The sequence below is a fragment of the Camelina sativa genome, chromosome 14 (assembly GCF_000633955.1).
Source record: "Camelina sativa cultivar DH55 chromosome 14, Cs, whole genome shotgun sequence".
Classification (NCBI taxonomy): domain Eukaryota; kingdom Viridiplantae; phylum Streptophyta; class Magnoliopsida; order Brassicales; family Brassicaceae; genus Camelina; species Camelina sativa.
Genome location: NC_025698.1, coordinates 21,296,283 through 21,305,011, shown reverse-complemented (window position 1 = coordinate 21,305,011; position 8,729 = coordinate 21,296,283).

Sequence of the window (8,729 nt, the reverse complement as noted above, 5' to 3'; positions counted from 1 at the left end):
GAAAGGTCTTAAGGATGGATTCATGGGATGGACTCAAGCTATGGCTATCTAAATTGGCCAACAAACCTCAATCAACAATGAGCTATCTCTAGACAATGATCTTCTAATACATGTTAATCCATTCTCATGACAATAACAATCAAGCCAATATACTTCTTAGACCTAGCTCTCACTAGCTATTACATATCAAAGCAGGCATTAAACAACCAGATCATTAATGTCAAAAATGAACAAAACATCTAATCTCTTAGCATGTTTCATGATAATCTCTAGTATTAGCTTTATCTAACAACTTAGACATTAGTGTGGTGCTAAGAAGCTTAAGATATACCCTTACCCTCTCAGTATAAGAATAGCATAGAGCATATCTAACCCAGAAGAGATATTAAGCAATCAATCTTGACCAATCCAAACAACCATAACCTTTATCCACCCTAATCCATCCTCAAGATCCTAAACCACTACTCACAATCACAAAACATGATGTACAAAGTCATAAACCCAGAAATCAATGAAACTTGCATGATTGGAAAGATGAGATGAAGATCTACAATATTGAAGAAGAAATCAAACTCAAATTCTTAATACGTTGAAAGTTATGGAACCAACAAGTATTAAAGATTTCTTAAAAATAAGCAAAAGTGGCTAAAAGATCTAAGCAATCCAAAGCAAAAAGGAATAATTCCCAAAAGGATAAATACTAGGTCTAGAATTGTACTCTAAAAAGTCTCTCCTTTTTGGTGGCTGCAGGGTACAAGGCCTTTTATAGGAAAAGGAAGGGAAGCCCTAAAAATGCTAAAAGACAAAATAAGTGGGCGGCTCGGTCAACTCGACCAGGTGCTCGGTCGAGTGCTGGTCGAGTGGCCTCTTCTTCTGCTTCTCCCATCCGGTCGAGTCCTTCTCTGCACACGGTCGAGTGTCTGGTNTCGAGTGCCTGGTCGAGTGGGTGGTCGAGTGGACTTCCGGACCTTGATTCTTCAGCTCCAAATCCCTTGTTTCCTTCTCTTTACAGCTCCAATTTTCTTCAGCATCACTTCCATGCTCTTTAGGATCCAAAATCACCTGTTTATGCAAGAAACTATGCAAATGCAATGCAAATCTACTCTAATGCATAAACAGTTCTAAAACTATACATTAATGGACAAATGAGATAGAAAATCATGCAAAAGATGTGAATATGCTAAGGGAAAACAGGGTAAAATATATGAACATCAACACCCCCAAACTTAGTCTTTGCTTGCCCTCAAGCAAATGAAAGACACAAGAAGGTAGGTGATGTTTGAAAGTGGGATCTCAGCTCCTAAAGCTTGCTAACAAACTAGCTAGAATCAGTGTCCAAGTTACTAGTACTATGAAGCAAGTTGAATGAGCTGTACTTAAAGATTTAGACAAGCCTTTCACAACCTTTACTGATTTGAGCCTTAGATATCCACATGCATTCAAATCAACCATTTCCTTTAACATTCATTAAGCTAGAACATGAATCAATCTTATGCAATGCTTTAAACTCATTTGTCTTGGTAATAAAGGTCTAGAGACAATGATGGTCTCTCTTTATAGTGGGGCTTATCAATATCAAAGTTCTCTCATTAAAAATGGATTGAGCTTTAGAAGAATGTTAAAGGTAAGAACACTTAGACACATACAAGAACAAAACCTTGTCTACCCAAAAGTAACCAAAGTGTTTGATCCTATCATTCTAAACCCAAATGATCCTAGTTCTACCCTTTGTCTTCTTTTCTTCTCAAATACCCTTTTCTCTTTTGTTTTTAAGCCTTAGGAGAGGTTTCTTATTTGAATCAACTAGTGGAATGGAGATTTTTTTCTTATTGCTATGGTTCCCTTTTCTTCTTACTTCTTAAGACATTAAAGCTTTTCTCTATACTCTTATTTTCTTTCTTTCTTTTCCTTGACCATAACCATTTTTAACAATCTCATACTTCCCATTGGTTCAATCTTATGTTTCTAACCACTCAGCTAGCATCAAAGTACTATTAACATAGGCATTGATCCTAGTTTAGTGAATTTAAACAAGCTAACAAGGCTAAACTCATCATAGATCCCTAATGCAAATATTAAACAGTCTTATATGAAACATGCTAGACAAGATGCTAATATGCAATGCAAACTACATGAACACTCTTTTTTTCGTAAAGATTTTTGCAAAAAAATTTCAAATTTTTAGGGTTTTTCTATGCGATAGATGAAATGCAAGTACTAACATAATTATGCTAAAAATTTGAAATAAGAAAACAGAACACATCATCAAATACTATCTCAAACCCTCCCCAAAACTTAAATTACACAGTCCCTTGTATAAGAGAAATTTGGAAGAAGATTCAAGACCTAAAACAAAACAAAACTAGAGATGCAATGGTATTTATAATGAAAAGGTGATGTTGTTACCTCATGGATTGTGGAAGAAGCTGTCCAAATCCTCGTTCATGCTTTCATAGGTGTAGTGGGAGTCTTGTGGTTGACTTGGAGGTAGAGAAGGAGGCAACTCGACTATGGCCATCGACTGGTACTCGGTCGAGTGGTGTAGTCGAGTTGGTTGCCGAATGGGTGGTGGTGGAAAAAACTGTTGACCTTGCTGCTGGTAGTACTGCTGCAAGAGAGCTGGATCCATGAAGTATTGGGGACGGATGGGAGGGTAAGCTTGGCCATAGGGATAGCCTGCTGGAGCTGGGAAACCATAAGGAGGTCTGGGCAGGTACTCGGCCGAGTGCATTGGAGGTGCTCGGTCGNTTGGTCGAGTGGTTGCTCGAGTGAGCCGGTCGAGTGCCTTGCCGATTGTTGTTCTGGGCGACTTGACCTTCTCCTCCTCTGAATTGGCTCATGCATTGAAGCTAAACCTTGTCTTGCCGGTTCCACTGCTAGTTCAGCTCTAGATAATGCTCTTGTTGAGCTACTCCTCCTCAAAGGGCTAGATGGTGCTGGTGAAGAGTTCCCACTCTTTAATTCATCAATCTCCTTCTTTAAACCCTTGATGGACTTAGTCATCCTTCCCATCTTCTTCTTCAGCTTGTCAAAGTTCTTTCCTTGCCACTTGTTCCACTTCTGTAGGAGTGTCAACCTCTTGCTAGTCTCTCTCACTCATCTACTATCTCTTGGGCTTGGCTCATAGTCTTCAAAGTAAAATTGCTCTTCCCCATCAGCCATCTCTACATCTCCAGCTTCATCTACTCTCACTTGGGCTGTCCCATCAAACAAGAACTCAGCAGCTGGCCAAAAATCAATGTTCACCCCTTCACTTATGGTGGTAAGCTCCTTGTTGGGTAGAACAAGTTGAGTCTTCCCTAGTGTTGGGAGCTCAAAGTTGAAGAGGTGCTTCCCATTGTGCATCTCCTTGGCTAGAATGAGAGTAGAGGTGAGGTAGTTGGTGTCAATCCATCTTGGCTTGGCTTGCTCTCCTCTAAGTGGTACTTTTGCAGCCACTAGCATTGGAGTGATGATGCTTCCAATGGTTAGAACTCCAGTTGAGCCCCTCTTGTGCAACTTGCTCACCCAGCTTCTATAGTATATCATTTGGTCAATAATGAGCATGACAAGATCAGTCTCCACACTACTCCCAAGGATGATGGTGCCATTTCTTGCTTGAAGGATGATACCATTGAGTGCTGCATCAATCATCTTGAGTTCTCCCTCATTCACATTTCCAATCTCTTTTCTAGCAAAGAAAGTGTTTGCTAGTGCCTTGTGAAAGTACCTTAGGACTGAGCTCCTTATCTTTGACCTCTTGGACTTGGAGGATGAGTTGATGTTGTTGTCTCCAATGGTTTCCCAAACAGAGAAAAGCTCTTCCCTTGGTATCATCATATTCCTTTGACTACCAACTTCAAAGCCAAAGGTATTGGCTATCTTCTTAAATGAAAGCTCATATCTCTTCCCCTTGATGGTGAAATCACAACAACCAGCTCCCAATTCCTTGTCCATCCTTAGGTAGAAGTGAAACTTGATGGTGGCTAAGAACTCACAGCTCTCTTCTCTATACTCCCCCATGCACAAATCCATGAACTTGCTTAGGTTGCACTTCTCAAAAAGAAACTCCACATCTTCAGCAATTCCCAGCTTTTCCATGGTCTCCTTGTGTGGATATCTTGTTCCTTGGAAGCTCATCCTCATTAAGGCTGCATAGAGCTGTTTTGTAGTTAGACCACATGATTGTTCTTCTTTTCCCGTTTCTTCTACTTCTTCTTCTTCTTGTTCTTCTTCACTCTCACTTTCAACCTCTTCTTCTTGTTGTTCTTCAGCTGGCCTCTTTCCTTTTGCTTTGTTCCTCCTCATGTGTTCTTGAAGAATGAACTGCATCTCTTCCTCACTTTCAGTTTGCTCAGGATCCTCCTCAACTGGCTGATGTCTTCTTCTCGACACGCCACTCGACCGCCTACTCGAACCAGCACTCGGTCGTTTGGCTGCTCGAGTTGGTGGTCGAGTACTTCCACCAGCTTGCCTTCTTGATGCAAGTTATGCATCACTTCGTTCCAATGAGCGATCAGTAGCTTGTTGAGATGATCTTGTAGACCTTGAAGACATTTTTGAAAGAAAGAACTGAAATGAATAGACTCAAAGCTCAAAGTTAATAGGTTAGTAACCCAAAAACCAAAAGAACAAAGCTTGAGCAAAGAGATGAACTTGAGAGAGATTTTAAGCTAGATTTTGATTGTTTTAAGCAAATGAGAGAGTGTGAGAAGCATAAGATCGAGTTTAGCTGCTTATAAAGAAGCTAAGGGGACAAAGAGACAAGGGTGGAGGGTGAATTGGGAATCTTTGACTCTCTTTTTCTGCAACTCGACCCCACCACTCGACCCCATTTGGTCGAGTGCTTGACCAAATTTTGAAATTTGAACTCCTTTCTCCCCCCCACTCGATCGTGCAAGAAAAAGTTGAATCGATTGGGCTTGATCTTCTAGTCCACTCGATCGAGTACCTCTCATGGGCTGGTCGAGTGGGCTTGCGAATTCACTTCTACAAGTCCAAATCTTCTTAAATCCATCTACACTCTCTTAAAATGGCTTACCCAACACAAACATAAAAGAAAAGAAATCAAAACTACAAGAAAAATTAAACATATTTACAATGATACGTTAGGGATTTCTTCCCTAGTGAGCTTGTTTAAAGTCATTAAGCTTAACTTCGATTGCCTTTTCAGGCTTGGTTTAGAGACCAAGGAGGTGATGAGATCCTCCCTGGTACCACTTGATCAGTGTGAAGCTGTTCCTTGATCACTTCACCCTTAACACATGAACCTTGTTTCTTCTTAATCTTGAGCCTTGGTCTTGCTTTCTTCAAAGAACTCTTGTTGAGTTGCACTTGAAGTCCCTTCACTAGACCAGTCAACTCTTGAACTGAACCCTTGAGCTTTTCCACTGATTCCTCATGAGAAAAGAGCTTAGATTTTGGAGTTTCCATTTCACTTGAAACCTCATAATCTCTCTTGTCATTAAGAACAAAAGGCTGATACCTAGAGGGCAAATTGGTTGGGTTGTTGATATCAAATTTCATGATCAAATCCTCAGCTATGCACAAGGTTACCAATCCCTCCTTGACATCAATTACAACTCCAGCAGTAGCTAGGAATGGTCTTCCTAGGATAATAGGATCTTCAAGCTCATTATCCATGTATATTATCACAAAATCTGTAGGAATCCTAGCCTTGCCCAACTTGACTGGAAAATTTTCTAGTTTTCCAACCACATCTCTATTGGATCCATCAGCTAGACTTATGTAGAGGTTGCTAGACTTGAGTTTAGTATGACCAAGCTTTTGTGCTATTGAGTAATGCATCACACTGATAGATGCTCCCAAGTCACACAAGCACTTGTTGAAGTGAAGATAGTTGAAGGAGCAAGGCAGATTGAATGGACCTGGATCTTCAAGTTTAGTTGGGTTGATAACTCCCTCAATCTCTTCAAGATCCTTCTTGTCTTGATTCTGAGCTTTCTGCTTTGACATCTCAAGTAGCATGCCTTGGTAGAGAGGATATGGAGCATATTGTTCCAAAGCAGGTCCTCTCTCTTCTTCCTTGAATGCTATGACAACCTCTTCCTTCAAAGCCATCACTTCTTCTTTCTTCTCAACCTCTTCTTGTAAAGTCATCATTTCTCTTTTCTCAATGATTTCCCTTAGTTCTTTCAGCTTTTGTGCTTTGAAACGTCCTGGGAATGGTAGAGGTGGTTTATAAGCAGGAGGAATGTAATTAACAGGCTTGACAGCTTCTGGGGCAGCAACTCGACTGGACACTCGATCAGTCACTCGATCGTGTGTGTGGTCGAGTGGCTGGTCGAGTCCTTTGCCGACTTCAGTTTGATGTGAGAAATCTTTACTCTGGGCTTTAAGAAATGACAAATCCTCCGCAGCTTGAACTTCACTGTCCTCAGTGACAGCTTTCTCATACAGATGAATAGCCTTAGCAGTAAACTCTCTTGGGTTTTGAATGACTTTTCCAGGAAGTTGGTTAGGCTTTGTTGCTGAAGTAGAGGAAATGTTGCTCTCCATGTATTTCACTATAGAGTTCAGACTTTCAAACTTGATGTTGAGATCATTATACTGAGAAGTTATCTTTTGGTTCAGTTCAGCAAACTTCTTTGCATCCTCAATCTGCCCATTAGCTTGCCCAAGCAACATTTTTTGCATCATAGTTCTTAAATCTGGTTCTTGGCCTTGGTTAGTCTGAAACCCTGGTGGGGGACACAATTGAGGCTGGAACCCTTGATGTTGTTGTTTGGGTGCATTGTTGTTTTGCTGTTGAGGCTGTTGAGGTGGGTAGACTTGATCTTGAGGATTGGCCACATTGTTGCTTCTATAGGAGAAGTTGTTGTTCTTGAATCCTCCTCCTTGATTGTAACCTTTGAATCCTCCTTGATTTTGCATGTAGCAAATCTCTGCATATTCACTCTCCCCATCTTGAACTGGAGCTTATTCTTCAGCAAGGAAATGAATGTTCTTTTGTTGGCTTAGTAGAATCTTGNTTTGCATCATAGTTCTTAAATCTGGTTCTTGGCCTTGGTTAGTCTGAAACCCTGGTGGGGGACACAATTGAGGCTGGAACCCTTGATGTTGTTGTTTGGGTGCATTGTTGTTTTGCTGTTGAGGCTGTTGAGGTGGGTAGACTTGATCTTGAGGATTGGCCACATTGTTGCTTCTATAGGAGAAGTTGTTGTTCTTGAATCCTCCTCCTTGATTGTAACCTTTGAATCCTCCTTGATTTTGCATGTAGCAAATCTCTGCATATTCACTCTCCCCATCTTGAACTGGAGCTTATTCTTCAGCAAGGAAATGAATGTTCTTTTGTTGGCTTAGTAGAATCTTGTCCAACTTCTCATGAACAACCTTCAAGTCCTTCTTGTACTTCTCATCTTGATCATTGGAGACAAATCTTATTGTTCTGTCATAGTCCTCATTGTAGTTCTCATCAAATTGTGCTAGATTCTCTACTAGCTCCCATCCTTCTTCCACTTTCTTGTTGAGGAAATTTCCATTGGAGGTTGTGTCCAAAAGCATCCTCATCTTAGGTAGAAACCCTCTATATAAAGTGCTGAGCAAGGACTAATTTTTGAAGCCACAATGAGGAAATTGAGTTTGGAAGCTCTTGAATCTCTCCCATGCCTCACAAAAGCTTTCATTATTTCTCTGTGCAAAACTTGAGATCTCATTCTTCAATCTAGCAGTCCTTGCATTGGAGAAAAACTTAGCTAAGAAGGCTTTTTTTGCAGCCATCCTAGGTTGTGATAGCTCCTGTTGGTAAGGTCTTTTCCCACAAATGTGCTTTATCTCCAAGGGAAAAAGGGAACAGTCTTAGCTTGAATCCATCCTTACTTACACCATTTATCCTTGTGAGGCTACAAATTTTGTCAAACTTTTCAAGATTGTCTAGGGGGTCTTCCATTGGCAAACCATGGAACTTATTTGCTTGAATCATAGAGATCAGTCCACTTTTGATTATTAGCAATTGTTGGAGGCACAATACCAGCTCTTTGGTTATGTGTGTTTGGTGCATCTCCAGCACCAATGTTTCTTGGTCTTGGATCTTGATTGTTTTGTTGCTCCATTAGCAACTGATTCTCTTGTTCTTGTTGGATTCTTGTTCTCTGCTGTCTCAAATCTCTTGGTAGTCTGTTGATGTGATCAAGGTACCTCTAAAGATTCTGATTACCCTTGGATCCTGTTTGCATCAACTGACTCGATCAGGTACTCGAACAAGCACTCGGTCGAGCACTGGCTCGAGTGAAGGTCGAACTGACTGAGACGAGACGACTAATTGTATCCGGGTTGTGACTCGATCAGGTACTCGAACAGCAGACGGTCGAGTGGTAGCTCGAGTTGTATGTCGAGTTGGTACCTGAGACCCAAAACAACCAAGCAGATGAAGAATTTGAATCAGTAATGGTTAAAGGAGCAATAGAACTTAATCTTAGACTTGTATAAATCCTAAATGTCACAAATAAACACTCAAACAGGCAACGACACCAAATTGAAACTTGGTATCTTGTGTGATGATGGATGATATGATGATGAATATAGAGATGGATGCAAAATGTTTCAATTACCCTTATGTAGTTGTAGCATAAAGGATGTCAAACCATAATGAGTGTGATGCAAGCAATCAGGATGTGAATACTCATCTAAGTTAAACCAAATATGAAAGATGTTTGTCACTAACAACCTAATGATGATTATGAAATGCAGAATGTAAATCTACTAAAACAGGATACTAAATGCAAAGCAAA